Source organism: Sorex araneus, chromosome X, assembly GCF_027595985.1.
Source record: "Sorex araneus isolate mSorAra2 chromosome X, mSorAra2.pri, whole genome shotgun sequence".
NCBI lineage: Eukaryota > Metazoa > Chordata > Mammalia > Eulipotyphla > Soricidae > Sorex > Sorex araneus.
Genome location: NC_073313.1, coordinates 216,348,320 through 216,374,704, shown reverse-complemented (window position 1 = coordinate 216,374,704; position 26,385 = coordinate 216,348,320). Strand labels below are relative to the sequence as shown.

General features: G+C 36.5%; 1 protein-coding gene and 1 non-coding gene across 7 annotated transcripts in view; both read left to right on the top strand.

Annotated features, from left to right (window-relative positions):
• PDE1A (phosphodiesterase 1A) overlaps positions 1 to 26,385 on the top strand; it is a 321,345-nt gene that overhangs the window by 142,489 nt on the left and 152,471 nt on the right. The window lies entirely within an intron of this gene.
• Positions 9,146 to 9,252, top strand: LOC129400385 (U6 spliceosomal RNA). Its single transcript, XR_008627628.1, has one exon. It is a non-coding gene; the product is annotated as a U6 spliceosomal RNA (small nuclear RNA).

Here is a 26,385-nt window from a genome sequence, read left to right as displayed (position 1 = left end):
TTTACAACACCTTGTCACTAACCAAATACTGTCTAATTCTACATACATCTGTAAAATAGCTTTTGAATTGCTCTTCAAATTCTGGATAGTATCTGTTGACTTTTTAGTCATTTCACTTGTTGTATCAAAAATATTTCTCTTACCTTACCTCAATTATTAAATTTTTATTAATATACTATAATTAGTATCATACTACCTCTTAGACACAAGCAAAATTATTAAAAATATGTTGTTTAAATTTTATAAAATATTTACCCAAGTTATTAATTTATGTTCATATTAAGTAGCAAATTCTATTTTTCCCTTAATCTACAAGTCTTACAAGATATATATGTATATATCATATAATTATAATACATGCTCATAGAGCTCTAAACTTTTATAATCTTGTATCTGTAGTTTATGGTAAAACATCTGTTAGTGAAACCATTGGGTCATTAATCTCTAGGGGCATTAATTTCTAACCTCTTCTGATAAAAGTGTCCCTGGTTCATGTTCTTATATTTAAATGTCTTCAGCAATCCAACTCTTTGACGAATTTGCATTATATGCCACAGATAGATAGGCTTGGGGTTTTGAAATTTCCTTATGGCTTCATACCTTCTTTCTCTGTCTCTAGTCTATGGTGGACACATATTCTTCCTTAAATGCATGAAGTTCATTCCCTAGAAAGTTCCCTGTCTGTCATTGTTCTACCACTCATCACCATTCTTCCTGATAACCTGCTAGGCTTACTCTTTCAGCTCTCTGAAGATCTAAAAGATCTATTTTTGATCTTCTAATGTCCAAATGATATCATGTTAGTGGGAATCATTCATGAGCATTTTGCTTTCAGTTTGCTACCTTGAATCCATTATTCTCTACCCTTCTATTTATTTAATGATAAATTTGTACTTTATTTATTTTTTTAAGGTTTTTTAAAAATTTTTTACTAGTGAATCACTGTGAGGTACAGTTACAAACTTATGAACTTTTGTGTTTGCATTTCAGCCGTACAGTGATCTTTCACACATCCCTCCACCAGTGCCCATTCTCCTCCACCAATGTTCCCAGTACCCTCCCACCACCCCCACCCCATCCCCCACCACCTCACCCTCCTCTGCAGTGGCAGGGCATTTCCTTTTGTTCTCATTCCTTTTGGGTGTTGTAGTTTTGAATAGAGGTATTGAGTGGCTGTCCTGTTTGGTCTATACTCCCAACATCCTCTACTTGGTGTTCCCTTCTCTATCTCAGCTGCCTTTTCCCCCAGCATGTGAGGCCAGTTTCCAAGCTGTGGGGCAGACCTCCTGGTCCTTATCTACTCTTCTATTTTTAAGAATAATATTTAGGATATGCTAACATAATATTTTAAATTTTGACTTTATGTATATTTTTCCCATGAGGGCATATGACTCTGAGGGCATTTGCCTTGCTTTCTTCCTTATTTTATATAGAGATATGTGTGTATATCAGTAGGATTATTAACTGTAAAACCATTTTGAGGGAGTTTATGGCCTCATCTGGCTGTGATTAGAGCTTATTTCTTTCTGACTTTGTACTCGGGTCACTCCTGACAGGACTCAGGGGACCATATGTAATGCAGAGTTTTGAACCTGGGTCAGCCATACGCAAAACAAGGGCCCTATCTACCAGACTATCTCTCAAGCCACCACAGCCACTTTTATTGCCAAATTTGAAAATAAAAGGAATATAGTGATATGAGAGAGAGAAAAAGAGAGATAGAGAGAGGGGCTGGAGCAATAGCAAAGTGGGTAGGGCGTTTGCCTTGCACTCGGCCAACCCGGGTTCTAATCCCAGCATCCCATATGGTCCCCTGAGCACCGCCAGGAGTAATTCCTGAGTGAAGAGCCAGGAGTAACCCCTGTGCTTCGCCGGGTGTGACCCAAAAACCAAAAAAAAAATTTAAAAAAGAGAGAGAGAGAGACAGAGAGGCAAAGAAACAGAGACAAAGACAGAGACAGAGAGAGAATAAGAGAAAGAAAATGCCATATAGACTGGGAAGAGAGTGGCAGGAAGGAAACTGGGAACATTGGTGGTGGGAAATGTACTCTGGTGGAAGGATGGGTGTTGGAACACTGTAAGACTGAGACCTGAGCATGAACAGTTTTGTAACTGTATCTTGCAGTGATTCAATTTTTTAATAAACTGCTTTAGAACTAAGAATTTTGTATTTTGGGAACCCTCCTACCCTGGAAAAATTGGAACAGTTGTTCACTTCACTCTTGTGAATTCTAGGCATTATTTAATGTTTTTATTACTTATTTCTGTTTTTGTTGTGAGGTAGCTATGTAGTTGCTGATACCACTGTTTCTCATAGTTCTTAACAAGGTTGTGTTTGTTCCATCCACAGATTGGGAGTGGGTGACTTATTATTTTTGATGTTCTAATTTCTTTGCAGAATAAATGTATGCTGCTCTTACTAAACTGTTTTATGATATTATGAAGAAAGTACTAGGCTAGTACAAATGTTCTTCCACTAATATGCTTAAATCATCCAATAACCTGACTTCACTTCTTTCATAAAATGAGTATATAACAGATGTTAAGCCTGCATTAGTGTTTTAGGATTGTCTGTTGTTTGTTGCTGAGATTTGTGCATGCTTTGTAAGTCTTAGATTGAAATCCTTTTCAGGATGCATGGCTGTGCAACATTTTCCCCATTCAATATAGTGTTTTTATTATAGTAATTTTTCACTATGCAATAGCTTTATATTTTGTCATAGTCCCATTTTTATTTTTATTTTCTTTTTCAATATAACAGACAAATTGAAGACAATGCTGAAGCATTATCATAAAGAAAGCCTATGTTTTTCTTAGTTGTTTTAAAAGATTTGGTTATGACATCAAGGCTTTTAATCCCATTTGAATTATTATTATTATTTTGTATGCTGTGAGGTAGTATTAGAGTTTATGGTAAAACATTTTTTAGTGAGACCATTGGGTTATTAATTTCTAGAAGCATTAGATTCTTAAAGCGCTCCCTGGTTTATGTTCTTGTCTTTTATTTATGTATATACTTTTTTGCATGTGCCAAACCAGTTTTTCCAACATGGTTGTTGAGGATGTATTTTATTTTTCTGCATTGATGTTTTGTAGCTTACCACTTTTCTGTCTATATTTAATGTTTCTGAAAGTTTTTGGTTAAGTTGTATTTTTCTTTTTTTCCCTATTTTTATTTTTTGGGGCTACACCAGGTGATGCTCAGGGCTTACTCTTTCTGCACTCAGGGATTGCTGCTTATTCCTTTTAAGGCCCAGAAAACCATACGTGTTGCTGAGGATCAAACCTAGGTCAGCTATATGTAAAGAAAGTGCATTATGTGTTGAACTATCTCTGACCTGAAACTGTAATTTTCTCTGTATCATGTCACCTGCCAATTAGTAGTAGTAGACTGATCTCTATTCCAATTTGAACCCAATTAATTTCTTTTTTCACATTATTGTAGTAGTTTGAACTTCCAATATTGTGTTGAATAATAGTAAGCATTGGTATGTTTGCTTTGTGTATTATCTTACAAAAAATTTTAGTTTAGTTTCATTGCTTTTATTTATTTGTTTATAATTTGGTGGTGGTATTGGGCATCCAATTCAGAGAAGCTACATGTGTGGCATGCTCTTTAGCCCTAAGCTGTTTTTGCTTTCTTAATCCCACATAGTCTAAGGCTTGAGAGGAAGAGATGGGATACAACTCAAAGGTGCAGGTGTTTTTGTGTGTTTGTTTGTTTGCCTCGTAGACTTGTTTACTTTATATTTATTTATTTAGTTAGTTATTTTTTGGGGCCATACTCTGTGATGTTCAGGGGTTACTCCTGGCTCTACCCTCAGGAATTATTCTTGGCTATGTTCAGGGGACCATATGGGATGCCAGGGATCCAACCCAGGTTGGCCTTGTTCAAGGCAAATGCCTACCCATTGTACTATCTCTCTTGTCTCTCAGAAAGGTTTGGTTTTTTGTTTTTTGTCTTTTTGTTTTGGTTTCTGCACCACACCTGCCAGTGCTCAGGGATAATCTCTGGGTCTGTGCTGAGGGACCATACTTAGCAGTGCTGGGGAATTATTTGCAGTGCCAGTGCTTAACCCAGGGTAATGGCCATAGCTGTAGTCTAGGCAAATGCCAAAAATCTTAATCTTTGTAGTATCCTCCAGCCCATCTTAATTTTTTGTTTTGCTTTGTTTTCCCATTGAGCACGATGTTAGCTATGGTTGTTGCATATGAGTTTTATGATATTGAAAAAAGTACCTTCCATTTTCCCACGATTTTTTATTATAAGTTAGTATTGAAACATGTAAAAAATTTTCTATGCACCCATTCATATGACTGTATGATTTTTCCTTTAAAATATTAAAATTGAAACACTTTCATGGATCTCTAAATATCAAAAGTCCTAGGTATTGTGTCCCCACACCTAAAAATAAAACAATTTGTTAGAAAAAAACTGCTTCATACCAATACTAAAAATTAAAATGACAGATTTTTTTTATCACTATGTTTGGTCTTGCTATTCAGTTTTCTAGTGAAGTCTGTAAGCTGCCCTCACACTCACAAAATGTACTACAGTTACCTTCAAAAACCACATTAAATAAACCTGGGATTCCTGCCAAATCCTATTGCTTCACTCTCTGTAAGTGATGGCTGGGATTATACAAATTCTTTGAACTTTATGGTAAAGAAGTTCATAGTAAAGGAGTTAATATTTTAAAACACATAAAATATAATTCTGTGTCCAATCATGAAGCCTAAGATTATCACAAACAAATATGTCCCAGGAAGCACAGCAATTCATCACGCCTCCTCCAACACTGGTGTCTATATTAAGTATTCCCAAACAGTGTCAAAGACAGTGTCTGGAGTCAATGTAATCAGGAAAGAAAAGCAGCCCCAAGTTATGTACTTTAAACCTGTAACCTTCATATGATAGTTCCCGTGAGAAAAAGGAATGCTGCATTGCACTGCCATTCTCTTCCTGGCATTTAGGTCCCTTTTTAGAAGCTATAGAGTTTAAGAATTTGCCATTTGAGCTGTATGAAATCACGCAGCCATCTTCAAGAAACAAAGTTAAATAAACATGTCACTACTTGGCAATCTCGGGATAAACCTATCTTCTGCTGAATAATTTTTGGTGTGGCCTGACTGTCTGAGTTTCCTCAGGCTGGAAGGTTTATGAATGCAGGGAATAAAAGCTCATGGGAAAAATGTCTTCTGTAACCTTTTCCCTGTTACTTTTCTTGACTCCTGGCAGCCTTATTCTCCACAGCATAAAGTGTTTCTATGACATACACTCCCATACACATTTTCTTTTTTTGATTTAGGGGAAAAACCCAATAGTGCTCAGGGCTTACTCCAGGCTTGGACTCAGGGAGTCACACCTGGTGTAGCTTGGGAAATCATATGTGATGTTGGAGAATAAAGGTCAGGTCCGGCATGCATGTTAAGTGCCCTACCACTGTTTTATTGCTGTGGTCCTCCAATACACATTTTGACTTCTAAATTGTTACTCTTACATTGATGTAAAACAAAAATTACTTCATTAAAATAGCATCATTATAATTTCTGACTCATAAAATCATTTCATGCTAAAGAGAACATATTACCTCAGGTACAAAACCCAGGCGGCTGTATCCTTAGACCCAGAAACCAATTTTAAACTGAAAAAAGTCATTGATATTAATTGCTGGCATGCCAGCTGAATGCTTATAAATGTGTCATCTCTGAAAGTCGTTTTAGATTCGAAGGTAACTCAATAAAACATTTCAAGAAGAGGATGGATTAGTTTATTATTATTTATTGCAAGTTTCAACATGCTCAGTTTTCGATTTGTCTTTAAAACAATCAATTAAATGAGTTTGTCTGGAAGAGAGTGCTTAACTTTTGCTTCAAATGTACTCTGGTTTCCATCAGTTTTAAACTTAGGAAATAGAAATATCTGTGTAATCAATCCTAGATTTATTTAAAATTTAAAAACTTTGTTTGAGAAGACACTGTGCCTACTTCTTCCCATGACCTACATACATCTATGTCAGAAACTATAATGGGTACAGAAAAGACCAAGCAGAGAGATAGGTTGCAGAATGAAAGAATGGGTTCATAATGAGGGTTGCAGGCTTAGGCCATCAGAGCTTTCAATAACTGGAAATAAAGTTTCATGGAAACAGTATAGGGGTTAGTCAGGGTTCAATCTCTGGTACATCATGGCCCTCTGAATACCACCAGGATGGCCATAATAGTCCCTGGCACTGCAGGACCCTTGCAGTTACACATCCTTGCATTGAATACCTCTTGCACTGAACCACCAGTCTGAGAAACATGAGACATAATCCCCAGAAACCATAAGCACTCTTGAGAGGACACATCCCACAAATGTCTAGTGGAAATTATATCATTTCTCTCTGATTTTCCCCTGAGTTTTAATATTGGGATAATCAAAGCCAAACCTTCTGGAATCATTATAAAGTTCAAATTGATCCTTGCATGATAAGTGCTTAAAATCATGCCTAATATAGCCCGCCCTCAAGAAATGGTATCTGCTGTTTATGTCTGTTACCAAGAAACATAGCAAGTGAAACATAGCAAACAGCTAAATGCAGATGCAGATGCACTATCAGATAGTGTGAGAACTACCGTTCTATAAATCAAAGTGTTAGAGAAGACACAGAGATGATGCTTTGTGAAAACCTTATGGTGATTAGGAGATGATGAGGGATTAGAAACATAACTGTAGAATAGCACAAAGGGCAAGATCATTAGTTTTTCTTAGGTGAGTCAGACTGAGGTAGGAAGTCAGGTAAGGGGGTCTCCTGGGCAGTAAATTTCAGGAAGTCATAAAGTCAAAAAAGTCTTTTTAAATAAGATATGATCTGAAAAGTAGTCAAAGTGCCACCTCCCAGTGATGTCAGCTCAAAATAAGGCTAGATTTCCTCTGGAGAAAGATCACAGGCAGGAACAAAGTCCCTGCTAAACTTCAGAGACAGAGATTGTTAGAGCTCAAAGTTCCAAGCAAGGACTCCTAGCTGCACTTAGAGTGTAAGGCGGCTTGGAAAAGACCCCTATCTCAGCCCTCCAGGGCCTGAAGTGATAGTACAGCGGGTAGGGCGTTTGCCTTGCACACAGCCGACCCGGGTTCGATTCCCAGCTTCCCATATGGTCCCCTGAGCACTATCAGGAGTAGTTCCTGAGTCCTGAGTGCAGAGTCAGGAGTAACCCCTGAGCATTTGCCAGGTGTGACCCAAAAAGCAAAAAAAAAAAAAAAAACAATCGATCTCAGCCCTCCAAAGTAAACCCAGGACAGTCCAGGAAGACCCTTGTCCCTACTTCCATTGCAAGAGATCTTAAACTTTTTTCTTTTTTTCTTTTGGGGCCACATGCAATGATGCTCAGGGTTTACTCCTGGCTTACAATCAGGAATTATTCATGGTAGACTCAGAGGACCCTATGAGAATGGAACCCAGATCGGCTGTGTGCAAGACAAGTGGCCTACCTTTCACTTTAGCCTATATTTTAAAAATTTTATTAATTTTTTTCATTAAGGCACAATGACTCACAAAGTTGTTCATAGTTGAGTTTTTTTAATACAAATAAAATTTATTGATCATATTTTATTTCTTACTCTTAAGAAGAGAATCACTTTTAATGTATATTTCTTCTAAAACTACATTTTTTTTAAATTGAATCACCATGTGGAAAATTATAATGCTTTCGGGCTTAAGTCTCAGTTATACAATGCTGAAACAAATATCCCTTCACCAGTGCACATATTCCACCACCAAAAAAACCCCAGTATACCTCCCACCCCCCCACACCTGTGCAACTGGTAAATTTCACTTTACTTTCTCTTTACTTTGGTTACATTTAATATTTCAACAATAAAACTCACTATTATTATTAGGAGTTCCCCACTAGAGACAGACCTCCTGTGAAGAGATATAAGATAGCGCTGTCAAGGTCATACAGTTTTGGATTTCTGTATTTTAGCAACTAAGTCCAGGGAAATTTCTTTCGGAAATTGGATCATTGCAAGCTCATATCTCTCATTAGTGTTCCTCATAATATGGCAGTCACCATGCCCTTCCTCCCCAGCAAAGGAAAGGTGAGAGAGAAAAACCTTTCCCCTCCAGGGCAGGCATGGGGCTACGGCTTAGTTCTCAGTCTGGAGACATTCTGCAAGGAGCTGCCCATACCAAAAGGAGTATAACTGCCAGCAGTCACTGTGTTCTGAGATTGGTTTCTGTGCCTCTGGGATAATGGACACTCAGGGGTGGCAGAGCCATTCCTGAGCATATATTTTCCATATCAGGAAAGGTCACACCACTTCTTGTGTCGCTGCGTGGTTTGGAGGTGTCCCAGTCCCGCATACCGGAGCTGTGTTAGTAGAAGCTCAATGTCGCCGGGGCTCCATCTGGAGAAGGCGTGCCAGCTGTACCTTCTCCGTCTGGCACCCCGGTGTTGTTGGCCCGGTCTGGGCTCTGGAGCAATCTCCAGCTGGTGGTGCTCACCGGAGCGGCCTGAATTCTTCACTGCTCTTTGTGGCAAGATCCATAGTTGAGTTTTAGGCATGCAATATTCCAATATCAATCCTACCACTAGCATTAACTTCTTCCATTAATGTGCCAATTTCTCTTCCCCCCACCTCATCCTGACTCTTTGACATTCACTTTTTTAGGCATGCTTATTGTAGTTTTGATTTAATGCTTTCAGTTTTATTTGTTCATGTGGTTCATATACATAGATATACCACAGCTCTACACTGACAATGTGTCTGAAACCCCTGTTCCCTGCCCCTGTTACCTCCCATCTACCTCTTCTTACTTACCCTTTGATTTCTTTCCTTCACCATCCTTCTCAGTTCATAATCTAGTGACCAAATAATCTAGAAGCCCCCACTTTGATGCCCCCCACTGCATGTCCTTGTCCTGTTATTCTGTATAACACATATGAGAGCATCCAATATTTGTCTTTCTTCTTCTGGATTTCTTTCCTCAATATTATATCATCCACTTCTTTCTTTGACTTTACACTGCTCTTCCTTCTCTCTGGAGAACTCTGTTATTTTTATCTTGAATGTGTGTTGTCCTCCATTGATATATAGTATATTCTTCTAATTTAATGCATTCTCCTGAAATTCTTTTCTGCAACAAAGAATCTAAGCCCTGTGCTCGCTTCGGCAGCACATATACTAAAATTGGAACGATACAGAGAAGATTAGCATGGCCCCTGCGCAAGGATGACATGCAAATTCGTGAAGCGTTCCATATTTTTTTTGGAAAACAATATGGACGATTCTCAAAAAATTAGAAATTGAGCTTCCATTTGACCCAGCAATACCACTCCTGGGAATATATCCCGGAGAGGCAAAAAGGTATAGTAGAGATGGCATATGTATTTCTATGTTCATTGCAGCACTGTTTACAATAGCCAGAATCTGGAAAAAACCAGAGTGCCCCAAAACAGATGACTGGTTAAAGAAACTCTGGTACATCTACACAATGGAATACTATGTAGCCGTCAGAAAACATGAAGTCATGAAATTTGCATATAAATGGATCAACATGGAAAGTATCATGTTGAGTGAAATGAGTCAGAAAGAAAGAGACAGACATAGAAAGATTGCACTCATATGTGGAATATAATGTAACTGAGAAGTACAAGTGGCAATGATGCAACTTCTGGCAGATATCTCTCTGGACTTAGTTACTAAAATACTAAAATACAGAAACCCAAAACCGAGAGGCCGCTAAATGTGGTCACTCGACCTCATACCTCTTCATCTTCAGCAATGGAAAACAAATTATCTAATGCTTCCTTTTTAGCAGGTCTGACTTTAGGGGAGAGACTCTCCAAACAATAATAGTGAGTTTTGTTGAAATATTGAATGCAATCAAAGTGAAAGTAAAGTGAAATTTATTAGTTACACAGGTGGGGGGGGGCTAAGGGTGGGGGAGCTAGGGGCGTGGGGGGGTTAGGGGTGTGGGGATGCGGGGTGGAGCTATACTGGGATTCTTGGTGGTGGAATATGTGAACTGCTGAAGGGATGGGTATTCGAGCATTGTATAACTGAGACTTAAACCTGAAAGCTTTGTAACTTTCCACATGGTGACTAAATAAAATAATTAAAAAAAAAAAAAGAATCTAAGCCCTGAAGTTGGGACTGACTTCTCTTTCCTTTGATGAGCCTCACCTCATCACAGCTTGAGAGTAACATCTCTGCAGTAGTTTGTGTGGCACAGACAGGCTTTCATGTAAGCCATGCAGTTCAAGTAGGTCTCAGGTGTGGCTTGAGAGCTGCCTTGGTGAGGTGCCACAGAGTTCATGCCAAGCAGGGGCACATGTGGATTTCTCCAGTCCTCACCTCTGCTGGCACATATTCCACTACAACCAAACTTCAAAAACAGAGCTTGACAGGAGGTCAATTTTAGAAATTTTAGACAGTATTTTTTTTAGATAGCATACAGGTTAAAGAACCTGTGCAAAGATTTCCAGGTAAAAAAGCTGTATCACTTAAGTGTGGTATTTAGAGTAACTGATGAGGAAATGTAATGGTTTAAAAGCGGGAATTCCTAGACCATTCTTGACCTGAATATAGGGAGAAGAAGAAAAGAGATAGAGTGAAGAGGAAGGGGGAGAAGAGATAGAGGGAAGCAATGGGGGCAGGGATCAAGGGAATTCAGGTACAAAGGTGGTGTTAAGGAGTGATGAAGCTAAATATCCAAACCACAGAGTCAACAACACTGAGATCACGAGACCCAAACTTTAATAACCAAACTGTCAAGATGGTGCCTGTCAAGATGGAAGCTAGTTCTGGTGTAGGGATTGGGGGGTGGAGGGGTCAAGTAGGACAGGGAACTTGCGAATGATTGTGGAAGGAAGTTGACACCGGTGGCCAGATCGGTGCTGGAACATTGCATGTCAAAACCCCGACTATGAATAACTGTGTAACTCACTGTGCTTTGATAAAATAAAGTTTGGGAAAAAAAGTCTATTTATGAGAGAGTGTTTGGTTAGGTGTGAAGTGAGTGGAAGAAGTGGCTGGCTTGAGAAGTGTCTGAAAAGGAAGATTCAGATCAAGCTATCTGTAACATCCCATGAACATAAGTGTGCTAGGAAGCCATTTCAGGTTTTACATGAAAAGATGGCAACTTTGATCTATTTTTGAGCAGGCAGCTTAGAGTGGGAGAGTACATTCACATACACCCACCACACAGGACTGGGAAACTTAAGCAGTTGAGAAGAAAAGAGAAGGTGGCTAATAAAGATTACCATTTATTATAATCAAAAAATATCCATCCACCAGAGCTACCCTCTTTACACAGGGTGTTTGGGGTGTTTCTGCCACTAATCTCAATACCACTAGCTCTCTGGATGTAGAATTCTAGAGGCCAGACAACAGCAGGGACATCTGATGCGTTGGGACAAACTGTTTAGAAATCTAGCTTACATATTTCATGATCTACTGAATATAGTCAATTTATTCTTTGAGTCATGTACTTAATTCACTGAAGTTCTCTTTTAAAAGTAGCAGAAAGCAGTTTAAGTTAAAATCAACTTGAACCTAACATGATTTAAATATAATAGAATTATTTGTACAGCAAATTTCTTTCCTAATTTGGTAATTAAAATATAAAGTTGACTTTGTAATACTATATTCTTGCCCATAGGAATTATTTAGACTTTAAAAACATCATTGTTCTAAAACTATGGGAAATAGTACTCTTTGTGGTCTAATTAAGAAACTTCTGTTCAAAAGTCAAGTGTTATAAAGCTTCACTGATAGTATAGAAACACTATAGATTGCAATAGCTTTGTGGTGCAGTGATATGACACTAGTTCTTTGGTGATGGTTTTGGTATGGCAACATATATTTTAAGAGATGTGCTTTCACGACAATGCAACATCATATGCTCTTTGTTATCAACAATAGAAAACATGTTCTCTAATGATGCCATTTCGACAGATCTGATTGTTGGGGGAAAAAATCCAAATAATAATAGTGGGTTTTCTGTTTTACAATAGGAAACTTGACAGATCTGATTGTTGGGGGAAAAAATCCAAATAATAATAGTGGGTTTTCTGTTTTACAATAGGAAACTTGATTTCCTATTGTAAAACAATCCCATGAATTATAATCATTTATGTAATATTGTTCCTTAAGCTTTCTTCTATGCATTTACAGGAGTGAATTGAATCAGATATGGTGGAAAATATTGAAGTTATCTATGTATTGAAACCACCAGTTGTTTTCTCTCTCATTTCTGGTTTTCTTGTTACTCTCTCTTAAAAAAAAATTCCTCCTGGCTGCCATCACTCCCCTCCAGTAGCTCATAGAACAATCGTTTTTTCAGAAATTAGTTATGTTTTATTAGATCACAAGGTGTCATTGAGAAATTTCTATTTTAGTATTACTGAATTAATGATTATATTAATAGCAATTCTCAAACTATTTTTATTTTCAACTTAGATGCACAAAGATATTTTTGTAACATATATTGAAGATTATATAGTTTCTTGCTTCCTTTAATTATATAGTTTATTGTGAATCTTTCATCTTTATGATTTCAACTATTTTGTAAAATATTTATATTAAAATTATTTTACATGGGTCAATAATGTTTCTTCACGTTAACAATAGAGTAAGTTAAAACTTGCTACATACTGAGTTTTAGATACTTTTTATATTGTATAACTCTTACAATGTGATATATTAGTCAATTAATCTTATTATTCTGAGATATGAAAAAATTTAAAAAGCAGGTAAATCTAGTTTCTTTCCGAGTTTTTGCAAATAGAAGAAACCTGAAATTATTGTAACAAATCACTTAAATAGAGAAAGTTACTTGAAATCTAAACCTAAAATTACACGAATTGTGGTTTCAATGATAATTATTAACTTTGACTATTACATTGATGAAATTACATTGAAATCATAAGTTGTCATAGAAACAGCATTGCTGACAAAAGTTCATTCTAATTGAAACCATATTCCAAAAATTACCTTGAAATTATTTTTTTGATATATACCTTAGGTAATTTAAATTTGAATGCTATTATTTTAGTATCAATACATGGCATGCAAAATTTGAGTGTGTTATGATGTAGGCTGATATGAAGGCCACAGAAAGCATATAGACTTGAAACTTAACTATTCAAAAATGCCAAAATGTTCTTTGAACATTTTTCAGTTTTATAATTTTTATAAGCTAAACTTTGTTTTATAAAACTAGAAACATCAGAATAGAATTTACTGAAAAATAACGATTTTGACTTAGAATTTCACAAATATTTGTCATTTGGAAGTACATGTTACTTACATTTAAGACATTTCTGTATTGAATACCAGGAAAATACAGAATAACTGTTGATGATGTGCTGCTAAGTCTTAAAGATAGAAACATCTATATTGATTTTAATGTGATTATTTATTGATACAAAAGGCAGTACATTATTCATGTAAATGTCTTTCATTTGCATTTATTTATGCCATGGTTGGTTTATATTAAATGTTAATGTGACTTAAAACAAACAAGACCTTTGCTTATCCCCTTGCTTTCCAAATTTAGTTTTTAATATTTATTTCACTGACTAGCAAGTTTGTGAATTGTGCTTTTTTGTTTATGCTTAAATATAAAAAGGCAAGAGTTAGAGCATACATATCTCTATGCATGTATATATAGAGCAATCAATGAGTAAGCCTGTGTTTTTATTTCGTAAATGTACCTGATTTTCATAATATGTATTTCCCATTAAACAGTTCTAGATTTAGTAGATGCTTTTATTCTGCTCCCTCTGATAGTGACAGTCTTAATCGTTTATTAATTAACTACTTTTTAGAAAATAAATGAAATTATAGAATAAAAGTACTCACTTTTTCTGCCTATAATAGTCCAGTAAATCTTTGTTTTTTAGTTTTCTTCTAAATATATACATATATGTTTTTCATATATAATTGTGATAAAACTTGTCAAGATATGTTTATGCTGATCTGGATGTTCCTATTAATACTATTTTACAATGTTCTCACTGTAACTTTTAGATTTAGTCAATGTGAAAGATGCTTTATAAGTACTGAATTTTGGTATACTTGCATATTTGAATATACTAGTTAAATTAATGATTTTAAAATTAATTTTATAAGTCTCACTTTTAATAAAGAGTATTGGGGTGTAGGTATACCACAGTAGCAAAACTCTTGTCAAAACACCTGTCTTGCAAGTTTGAGGCCAATTTTCCAGTGGCCCTCAATCACCAAGCACAATCCCTGTGACTGATGTTCAGGATCTCCAACACCATCAGAAGTGTGAGGTTTCCAGTCACAACTGGGCAACCTCAGGGAGCATTGCAACTATGTGTTATGTTAGACCCTGCTAGATCCAGAACCATGTTTGTGAGTACTGCAACCAAGCGTGTGTCCCTGGTCATTGCCACAACAAGCAAGGGAAATAAAGTGACATTTAATTAAAAATAAACAACCAAATCATTAAGAACATTTTAGGTTAAAAAGCATGTAGAATTGTCTAACGGTTTTCTTAAGATGAAATGCATTCACTGCTTAACTGAATGCAGCAGCTGTGTTTTGTTTATAAAATCTTATCTGAAATAAAAGCTCTCTGCCTTGCATCAAGTCAACTATTATAGGAAACTCCTCTAGTCCAGTTGGCAATTGGGCAGAACACCCACCAATTAAAAGGAAAATTAACCTTAAAGAAAAGAATGAACATTACAGTCAATTAAGCATTCTTGTCTTGACTTCTAAAAATAATTTTTTCCTTTCTTTGTTCTTTAGTTTATTTCCTTCTTCCCATTTTTCTTGGAAGTGAAATGTGAAATTACATTTCTTTGATAGCTTATTTTATTTTGTGTTGTATATTTAAATATGTCTTAAAATAGAGTTAACCTTATTTCCAAGTTAATAAATTAGCCTTTTCCTGCTCCACAGATGCTAGCAGAAAATCTTTGTCAGAAAAACAGAAACTGTATTAATATTATCCATTATTATCCAGTCCCAATAGCACAGCAGTAGTGTGTTTGCCTAGGTTTGATTCCCTCTTGGAGAGACTGGCAAGCTACTGAGAGTATCCTGCCCGCAAGGCAGAGCCAGGCAAGCTACCCGTGACATATGCAATATGCCAAGAACATTAACAACAAGTCTCACAATGGAGACGTTACTGGTGCCTGCTCGAGCAGAATTGATGAACAACGGGACTACAGTGCTACAGAAAAGCATTAATATTATCTTTATTACTTGTATTTTAAAACTCACACCCAGTACTGCTCAGGGATGCCTCCAGGCTCTGTGCTCAGGGGTCACTCCTGGCAGGGATCACTTCTTAAAATCACAGCCTATTGGCAAGAGTATTTACTATCCTTGTACTAAATCCCTAAGTGTGACTAATATGGATTCTGGGAGACACTGGACATGCAGGAACTTTACATTACAGCTAAAGACTGAGAAATACACCTTGTTTTTTTTCTCCCTCTTATTTCTTAACATAAAAACAAATGTTTAATTATTTTCCGTATAAAATTTTCTCTTTTTTTGGGGGGGGGGCTTATTGGTTCACACTATTATGGAACTTCAGGGAATTAAACTACATATGTGTTTAATTCCTACCAACAAAGTTCCAGTGCAGCACAAAAGAACTCTTCTGCCCTCATCTCTTCCCTCTGGTAAATAGTGGAGCTTTTTGCAAGAGTATGAGTTGGTTTAGATGTTTTTCCTATGTTGCAAGTTGGTTTCCTTTAGTTATACATATTCCACATTTCTTATATTAGTAAAACTAACAAATGATCTTGTCTTAAATGTCCCTAGTATTTCACTTAACATAATTACCAGCAGTTCCAGTTGCATGCTTATTTTAAAAAGACCTTTGTGGCTGTTTCTGGAATTAAGCCTCAGGCTTTATATATGCAAATCTTAAGACTCACTATTGAGCTCTCTGATTGGCCAGAGAAACTACCCTTCTAATAGCCTGCTGTTTGTCTTAATGAGAGACATACCTAATCCTCAAGGTTATTTGCAAGTGCATGACCTGGCTTAAAAATGTTCATAGTTAGGGCCAGAGTAATAGTACAATGGGTAAGGGCATTTGTCTTGCATTGGCCTTGCAGCCAATCCCGGTCAAATCTTGGGCAACCCATATGGTCTCCAATTTCTGCTTAAGAGTAATTACTGCTGTAGTTTGCAATAGAGGTATTGAGTGGCCTTCATGTTTGGTCTATAGTCTACTTTCAGTTTGCATGTTTCAACCCGAATGGATCCTCCCAACATCCTTTACTTGGTGTTCCCTTCTCTATCTCAGCTGCCTTTTCCCCCAGCATGTGAGGCCAGTTTCCAAGCTGTGGGGCAGACCTCCTGGTCCTTATCTCTACTACTCTTGGGTGTTAGTCTCCCACTCTGTTATTTTATATTCCACAGATGAGTGTGATCTTTTTATGTATGTCTCTCTCTTTCTGACTCATTTCATTTGACATACTTTCCATGTTGATCCACTCATATGCAAATTTCATGACTTCATCTTTTCTAACAGCTGCATAGTACTCCATTGTGTAGATATACCAAAGTTTCTTTAAAAGAGCAAGAAAAGGAAATGTCCTGCCAAAGAGGCAGGGTGGGGTGGTGGGGGATAGGGTGGAGGTGGTAAGAGGGATACTGGGAGGAGGAGAATGGTGGAGGAGAATGGGCACTGGTGGAGGGATGGGTAAACTATCACTGTATGAGTGAAATGCAAACACAAAAGTTCATAAGTCTGTAACTGTACATCACAGTGATTCTCTAATAAAAAAAAAGAGTAATTTCTGAGTGTACAGCCAGGAGTAAACCTTGAACATCATTGGGTGTGATCCTCCCCCCAAAATTACCGATGGATAGCGTGCTTGCTTTGTTTGCTGCTGACCCAGGTTTGATTTCTGGGGCCCCAACATCACTTCGGTCCCCTAAGCCTTGCCAGGAGTGGTCCCTGAGCACAGAGCCAGAGCCAAGGAGTAAGCCCTTAGCACTGCTGGGTGTTGCCTCAAAACAATAAAAAAACATAATAACGTCACAAGCAGCAGGATATTTAGAAGCTTTTGTGACTCATAGAAGACTCAAATAAAACAAATTTTCATATATGGGTATTCTAAATGTTTTGACATACATATCATACCTCTTCTATATAGGTATGATACATACTTAATGTATATTTTGACATATCACTGACTGCGTGTGTATGACAAGCTGCATTTACCAAGCATTTTCTTAATTGGGTGTATTTCCTAGAGATTAACATCATAGGAAGTATTAATATTAATTTTTTTCAGATTTACTGTCTTAAAAATAAATGTATATAATTCAAAAGAGATTGTCTGCATACAAGAGACCAAAGATGACTGGCTTTGCCTGTTACTTCTATTTTCAGAAATAAGAGTAGGTTGTTGTGACCAATTGTAAAATGTCAATAGAAGATGTCAAAGCCAACTTGAAATATTTTAAATGAAGTGATTCATTTGTGACATGCCTGAAAGAACATTTAAAATATTTGGTGGTCAAGACATGCTTCTAATTCTGGTTTGAACACGGCACTGCATGTAGTCCCCTGAGCACAGAGCTAAGGGTAGGCCCTGTGTACTGATGTGTAACACCACTATTCCCCCCAAAATTAGGGACTGGGGGAACAGACTTATTTTCTAATATCACCAAGTCAGTAATTTCTTACTGACCAGGTTAATTTTAATTTTTTAAAAATACTATTACTGATTTTCTCTCCATTTGCTGATTAGGTCATCACAGATATATTTTGCAGTAAATAATCTGACAACTTTTAAAATTATACTCTAAAAATTTTTATATCAGTTTGGGACATTTAGAGAATAACAAATATTTAAAAACGACCTACCACTCCCCAGTTATTGCCATTCTTAATGTTCAAATATTTCAGGTTTTACCTACATTTGCAGATATTTAAAAAAGTAGAAAGGTTAATGAATATTTTGAGAAGTAGCAGGTTAAACTTTAGAAGTAGTAAACTAAGAAAGCAAAAGTGCCTATAGCGCTCAAGTGGTTCTCAGAGTTTTCAGAATCTAATAAAAATATTTCTGGAATCTCCTTAAGGCAAATTTTTTTCTAGCTCAAACTCATTATTTTGTAATTTATTTTAATTCCATGAAAAACATGCTGTTTTGTTCTACACATTCTTTTGTTAATATTGTTTAAGTGCACTGAAAGAATAGTACAGTGGGTAGGACGTTTACCTTGCATGTGACCAGCCTCGATTGAATCCCGGCATCGCATATGGTCCTCCAACCACTGCCAGAAGTAGTTCCTGAGTGCAGAGCCAGGAGTAACACCTGAGCATTGTCTGGTGTGACCCAAAAAGACAAAAAAACAAAACAAAACATTTTTCAAATAAGAAAAAAGTAAAATGCCCATTCTTTTTTACAAATCAACCTTGAATTCATTATTCCTTATAAAAATAATGAGCTTTGGGAGGGTTCAGAGTGAAAATAATCAGACTTGTTATTTAGGATAAGGATAATGAGGGATCTAACTATTACAAAGCAGGAATAAAGGGTAAATGGATGTGTCAGCTATTGAGGTTGATACCAGTGATACCGGAGTAGAAGACAGCGCTGTGCTTACATTTGGCTCACAGGGTCCCTACCCTGGTCTCCTTTCTGGTTCTCCCTTGAGGATGACTTCTTTACAGATTTCCACAGAGAAAACTGGAAATGCCCTTTTTAAACCCGTTACATACTTCTCTTCTCGATCATGTTTAGGAAACTGCTAGTCCTAGAATCCCATAACCAGTAGGTTAGAATCTGTCCCAAGGCAGATGCTAGGGGAAGATTCTAAGATGAGGGTTTTTTTTTTTTTCCATTTGTCTTCCTGAGATTTGAATGGCCCGCTGCTGATGCAAACTGCTACTTACATGCTCTTCCATATCTTTTTCTATACTCATGAACTCAAGAGTGTTTCCCTTAGGCAGAGGCAGATTTTACTTAAATACATTAAAGTCTTGTACCTGTAGTTAATAACTTAAGTTTAATACCTACCTCCTCCCCTCAAACTCCTCCACTCAAACTCTCAGCCTCAGTTGAGAGTTCATCCGTCTTACTTTCAAGGATTTCTTTTGACTGAATCTCTGACTTGGAGAAAGACAATCCACAATTCACATTCAGGCTGTTCTTTCTTTTTTTTTAATTATTTTTTAAAATTATTTTTTATTGAATAGCTGTGAGCTACAGTTACAAAGCTTTCATGTTTGAATTTCAGTTATACAATGATCAAATACCCATCCCTCCAGCAGTGTACATTTTCCACCACCAATGTTCCCAGTTGCCCTCCCCTCTCCCTGCTCCCAGCCTACCCCTCCTCCTGCCTCTATTGCAGACAATTTCTGTCTTTCTCTCTAGTGATGAGCATTATGCTTTGCAATACTGATAATGAGAGGCCAGCATGTTTGGTTCTTTATCTACTTTCAGCACACGTCTCCCACCCTAAGCGACCCCTCCAACCATCACTGATATAGTGATGTCTTCTCTATCCTAGCTGAGCCAGGCTGTTCTTAACGGTGTCTAGTCCCCATTCTCCTGTTCATCACTTTTCTGTTTCCTGGGATCAGGATATTCTAACCTTCCCGCCTTGCCTTATGAAATGCTGTCTTTAACGGGGGGGCAGGGGGTGGGGATGGGGTGCAGAGAAAAAATCCATTATCTAAATGTGGGAAAGAGGAGCTTGAGTTTAGTTGGATGGTTCTATCTCTAGAACCTATCCCCTATCTCTGAATAGGGGGTGAGGGGTGAGGCAGATTGGGGTCTATTACCAGGAAAGTCTCAGGACAGGCTAAATTGGTGATTGTTCCTACAGAAAGGCAAAAACAACACTGTTCTTTAAAAAGAAATTTGTTAGTTATTTGCTCCTGATAGGTTAAGATAGTGGGCTCATGGTAAAAAGTTATGCCATCCTGAGTTTCCCCAAAATCCAAATTTCAGTTCAGCTGGGGATGTGGCATTCATGGCAAGAGGAAAGTAGAAATGATTTCCACCAGAACTGAGTACATAGTTGGCTTCTGGACTTGTGAGAATCCACACAGAGCTGAGTCTGTAGCTTCGTGAGCATTTCCTTGGCTGTTTGTTTTCTGGGGCCCCTTTCATCCTTCTTCAATTTTCCTGAGTCTGAAGTGTGACAATTATGGAATATTTAACTAGCTTATATTCTCTACATTCCATTATTTGTCAAGTAAATTTGAATCATAAAGGATAGAGAGTAACACAAAACTTCCAATGATAGAATATTCACTAATGTGCTGAGTTTCCCTCTTTTCTAAAAGCTAATTTCTAAGTTCTTTTTCCTCAGTCAATAGTCTCTTTAGCCTAGTTCATTTCCCTGCTTTCATGGTTTAATTTCTTCAGAACAAACTGAAAACATTAATTCTCCACTTAAAAGCTTTAGTTGAGTTGATCTCCTATTATGTATTGACTAAGATGCACTTATTTTAGTCTTCAATGTTCATGCAGTTTGTTCTTGAACTAATTCCAGTCTCTTTTGCTCATGGTGTCTTGTCTTTATTTACCATCTTATATTAGCTTTATAATCACCTACTGTGTAGTTTCAGGATTATATAATGACCTTGCATATACCTGGCACTTTACTTTGCCCATAATTTCTTTATTTCTCTTTCTTGTAGGTACACTCAGAGCTAATAATTTCCTTTTGGCTATCATATGAAATCATGGCAGAGCCTGGCAAGCTACCCGTGGAGTATTCAATATGCCAAAAACTAACAAGTCTCACAATGGAGATGTTACTGGTGCCTGCTAGAGCAAATCGATGAGCAATGGGATGTCAGTGATAGAGTGATTATATGAAATATTTTTTAACCTCTGTAATCGTTGTTAGTTCAGAATATGATCACATTTATGATTGAATATAACTAAACTATGAAAAAAAGAGAATGCATCTCCATGTTCAAAGATATTAGATTAATAACTGTCTAATAGTTGGTGTTAAACCGTGTGGCTTAATGAAAAATTATAGTAAAAGTATAAAACCCAATTAATTAAAGGTATCAAGAAGAATTCATACTATCCCATTTCTAAGAAAGGGTTATTATCCATAAAATCTTAGTTATAGAAGGCTAATCAATAAATCTTTGAGATATGATATATAGTATATGCCTACATTGAATACTTATATTTGTCAAGAAGATGTATCTTAAGTTGTGTTTTCATAACAATGATATCAAAACAATTATTACATATAAAGAGAGTAGAAGGAAATTTTTGGAGGCGAAAGAAAAGAGAGTTAGTGTTTAAGTTCTTTCTAGTTGAATGTATTAATAGATACAATGTTTTGCATGTCAATAAATATTTTGTATTAATACTGAATATTAGTTAGAACAATCCCTAAGTCTTTTGAATAGTTGAGGCAGTGTTGGAGAACAACAAAATATTACTCTTCCTACTTCCCAGAGATTTAAAATATTTTTTCTTTGACATATATATGTGTAGTTTTGTGTGCTTGTGTTTTAACTTTCAGATTAAGTTTCATGTTTAAAAATGTACAGCTTTGGAAAGAAATTCAGTTTGATTATTTTTTAAAATTCAACTACTGTGAAATACATAGTTAAAAAAGTTGTCCATGATTGGGTTTCTATCACACAGTGTTCTAACACCCATGTACATTAATCAATGTACATTTCCTACCACCAATGTCCCCAGTTTCCCTCCTTCTACCCCATCCCCAGTATGCCTGTAGCACTGTAATACTGTCATAGCACTGTCATCCAGTTGTTCATTGATTTTACTTGAGTGGGCACCAGTAATGTCTCCATTGTGAGACTTTTGTTGTTACTGATTTTGGCATATCAAATATGCCACGGGTATCTTGCCAGGCTCTGCCTTGTGGGTGGCATACTCTCGGTACCTTGCAGGGCTCTCTGAGAGGGACGGAGGAATTGAAACTGGGTTGGCCTCGTGCAAGGCAAACGCCTTATCCGCTGCACTATTGCTCCAGTCCTGGAGTGATAGTATGCCTGTATTGCAGGCATTTTCCTTTCTCTCTCTCTCTCTGTCTCTCTGTCCCTCTGTCTCGCTGTCTCTGTCTCTGTCTCTGTCTGTCTGTCTGTCTGTCTGTCTGTCTGTCTGTCTGTCTGTCTGTCTCTCTCTCTCTCTCTCTCTCTCTCTCTCTCTCTCTCTCCTTTTAGGCATTATTTGCAGTACAGTTACCGAAAGATTATCATGTGAATTCCTTTATCTACTTTCAGCATTTGATTCTTGAGTTTGGCAAATTTTAATCTTCTAATCATAAGATTGATGATTCACAAAAGTTTCAAGTGTCTTTCTATGTCATAAACATTACTAAAAATTCCACCGAAGTGGCCTCTAACCAAGAACAACAAAAAACATGACAGAAACATAGACAAAATGCCTGTCACTGAAAGCTTTTCCATTCAGCTTGTTGTTTTGGCTAAGGTCCCAAAGATTCAATGGCCATATTACATTACTGACCTGTACCAGCTTCTTTAGTGGTCAGGATGTGATTTAACAAAGATAAATGGAAAGTATGTATTTTAAAGACATATTCTATGGTTATGTCACTTCTGATATCTAACACTTGTTTAATCTCAGAGGCTTCCGTTTTCCTTGGTGAGTTTCATTTTATAATCTGGACTTTGGTATAGAGAAATATAGTCCCTGGAACCCACACTAAAAGTTTCTGACTAAATAAACTTAGCAGTCAAAGGTCTGGTCTGTACTCTCACTTGGGTTATTTTCAATTCTCTTGAGACTAAAATCACCATAGCAATGACATTTTATTCTACCTAGCTTTTTATTGGGAATGCCTATTAATATACCATTTATCAGAACAGATTAGTTTATTTTGGTGCTACTTTTTGCAGAAATTCAAACTATCCCACCTCCTTTGTACAGACTTCTCAGACTTGGATCTTTTCTTCTAGTCACAGGGAAAAGGTCTCTTTTAGTCAGAAAATGTATAGAAAAATGAACATAAAGTATACAATAACAATTAATAACTATCCTGGCCATAATATAGCTCATAACTATCCCGGCCATATAGCCCAAAGCTCCACTACACGGTAAGCTTATGATGTCAAGGGCTAAACTGATAGTATAGAAAGACATAGAAAGACATAGTACTGCTTTAAAGCTTAAAAAAAGGTAATAATTAAATGAATAGAATAAAATGGAGTGCAAATAACTTATTAAATAGAGACCAAGGATATAAAACTGTATAGGACATTTGCCTTCCTCCAAGTCCACTCGGGTTCCTTCACTGGCACCACAAATGGTCCCCTGAGCAAGGCTAGTAGTGATCCTGGAGTACAGAGCCAGGAGTAGTTGAGTACCACCTGGTGTGGCCTAAATGTTAAGAAGGGGGGTAAAGGGAAAAAATGCTAAATGGATATAATAAAATTTCCTCAGTAAGATATTTCAAAGAGAGGTAAATCAATGGGACCACATAGCCCCCAAATATTTCTTGGTGTGGCCCCAGTGACCCCCAGCACCACTGGGTCCAAGGGCTCTACTGCATCTGAGCATCACTGCGTCACCTGCCCAAGAGAATTGTCACTGAAATTTCAGGTTCCTCGAGCTTGAAAATTACAGCTGGGAGTTGCCCCCTAAATGCTCAGTAATGCTGGGTTTCCCCCACAAAACTACTCAAAGGAGAAAAAACAACCTGAAGAAATACTCGTAACCATGAAAGAAAATTGGGGAAAATCTTTTCTAGGTAGTTTTTGGGTTTACTCTTAGATCGGAGAATGGAAAACATGCTCTATTCATTCCTCTTGCACCATGTCTAACATGGCACCTGTCTGGTATTTGACCCCAGGTATATATTAGAGAAAATATTTCACTACATATTGGGTAAAAAACTCTTTTAAAAGAACTCAATTCATGCTACAGCTAACAGAATTTTCAAAATATGCTTGTACTAAAGGCATAGGAAGTACTAATTTATTAATAAATATCTGGAGGAAAACATAATTTTAACAAAATGAAATAGATATGCAAGCATATTTATATTATAGCTGAACATATAAATTTTGTAGAACCAGTTATGAAGAAAATTGACTCAAATATATTAAACCAATGACACCAAAGACTTTACTATTAATTTATGAACTCACAATTTAAAATTACATTCATAGTGAAAGTTCAAAAAATTGCAGCAGTCTGTCTTTATTTTCCCCATAGTCTATTATTGAAATAAGGTCAATTATTTTGAAAAAGATGCCTGGAGTGTTAAAATAAAAGTTGAAAACTTTTCCATCAAACTTTAAACCAGTATTTCTGATCAAGATATCTAGTAGTTATTTTCTATTTTTCTAATTAATCTATGGCATAATTTAATGCACTTTATTAAAAAAAGTCTCATTAGCTTTTATAGTTACAAATAATACTTCAGTTTTTATTTTTACATGATATGCTTTATTTTGTTTTCCCTATCTTTAATGAGGTACCATGTTTTATAATACTATTAATTATAGTTTTTTCATGCATTGTTCCAACACTATTCCCACCATCAGATAGTCTTTCTTCCATCACTCCAGAGGCTCCTTACCACACCCCAAGGGAAACTCAGTTTTGTGGTGTACCATTTGTTTTTTTCCTTAGTTGTTTCTTTATATCCCACATATGAGAGAGGTCATTTTTAATCTCTCGAGTACTTAGGGGACCATATGTTCCATCAAGAATTGGTACACAACATGGAAGGCAATAGCCTCCCTTTACTATCTCTCTGGTCTTATAACATTATTTTGAATATGTAATTTTTACCACTTTACTACTGGTTTAACATCAGAGAAATATAAACACTAGCTATTGTACCTTATATTTCACCTTTTATCCTATCCCTTGTATTTTAGTGACACGTCACAGAAGTGCATAATTTTAGTGAAACTATTCTTGTTTTACTTTTCCAACTAAAAATATATGAAGATATTAGGTCTAGATAAGAGTAGCTTTTTCGGGTATTATGTTCTAATTTTAATCTTTCCGTTTACTTTACTTTTACAAGAAGTATTTTGTGAAATGAGTTTTATGAGACAAGGTGCCTTTGGCTTAGATGAATGGTCAAATGAGGAAGAGGTAGTAGAGGACAAAAATAAATTTCACAATGCCATTCTTCACAATCCATTCCACTTGAAGGCCTTCTGAAAGTTTGACAGCATGTTAGTCTCCAATGATAAGGAAAGACATTAACTCTATAAAGGTGTAGTGGTGCATTTTAATTAACCAACTCTCTGAAGAATAATACTTAAATTTACATGATTTTCATTAAAGCAAATATAGATACATGTTATATATTCAACAGGTGACCTTACGAGTATTTTTTAATTTAAAATTCTTGTTGACAATTCTATAAATACCAAAGATTGCATATGCTTTAATTTTCTACTAATCTTGGCCTTGTCAGATGTCAATGATCTCAAGTTTTTTCTTCAATAAAAGTTGAATTCTGTACTATTAAAAAAGAATGCACTATTAGGTTTTCTTGGAGGCACATTTATACCTCTTCAGTGAATTAGGTTATTAAATATTTAGATATAACCCTTTATATCCCAAGTAAATTGAATACAGGACTCTAGAAAATGAAAATGCCTTTTCTTTTTCCACAAAACACGAGTGTAATAACATGGAAAATTGCTCTGTGATATCCACATGAAGTAAACTCCACTAGTCCAAATTCCTTAAAGTGCTAATACTTTGAAAAGATACTACCAGTAATTATGAGTTAAATGTTTTGGAAAACTTGTCACAAATGGAAATAGAATATTTAGCATTTAAAATTTTTTTATTAATTCACAGTGAGGTACAGTAACAGAAATCTCATGTTTTTATTTTATTTTATTATATTGAATCACCGTGAAGAAAAAATACAAAGATTTCAGGTTTAAGTCTCAGTCATATGATTGAAACCCCATCCCTTCACCAGTGCACATGTTCCACCACCAAGAAACTCAATACACCCCCCTCCCACCCAGCCCACACCTAAGTAGCTAATGATCTTCATTTTATTCTCTCTATACTTTGAATACATTCAATATTTCAATAGAGAACTGTTATTGTTTGTAATTTTCCCCCAACAATCAGGCCTGCTAAAAAGGCATCATTTAATAATTTCTTTTCATTGCTGAGAATGAAGATTCTATGAGCTCTCGAGACCGCGACAGCAGCCGGGGTTTTGGCAGAAATCTCATGTTTGAACTTTGATCATACAGTCAAACACCCATCCCTTCCACCACCAAAATCCCCAGATTCTCCCCCCACGCAGTTCCACACTTTCCCCTGCCTGTATGGCAGACAATTTGCAAAATATTCTTTCTCTACTTTAGTTACCTTTGATATTTCAAGACTTGTCCTACCAACCCTCATACCTGCCAAAAGTCAATGCAAAAC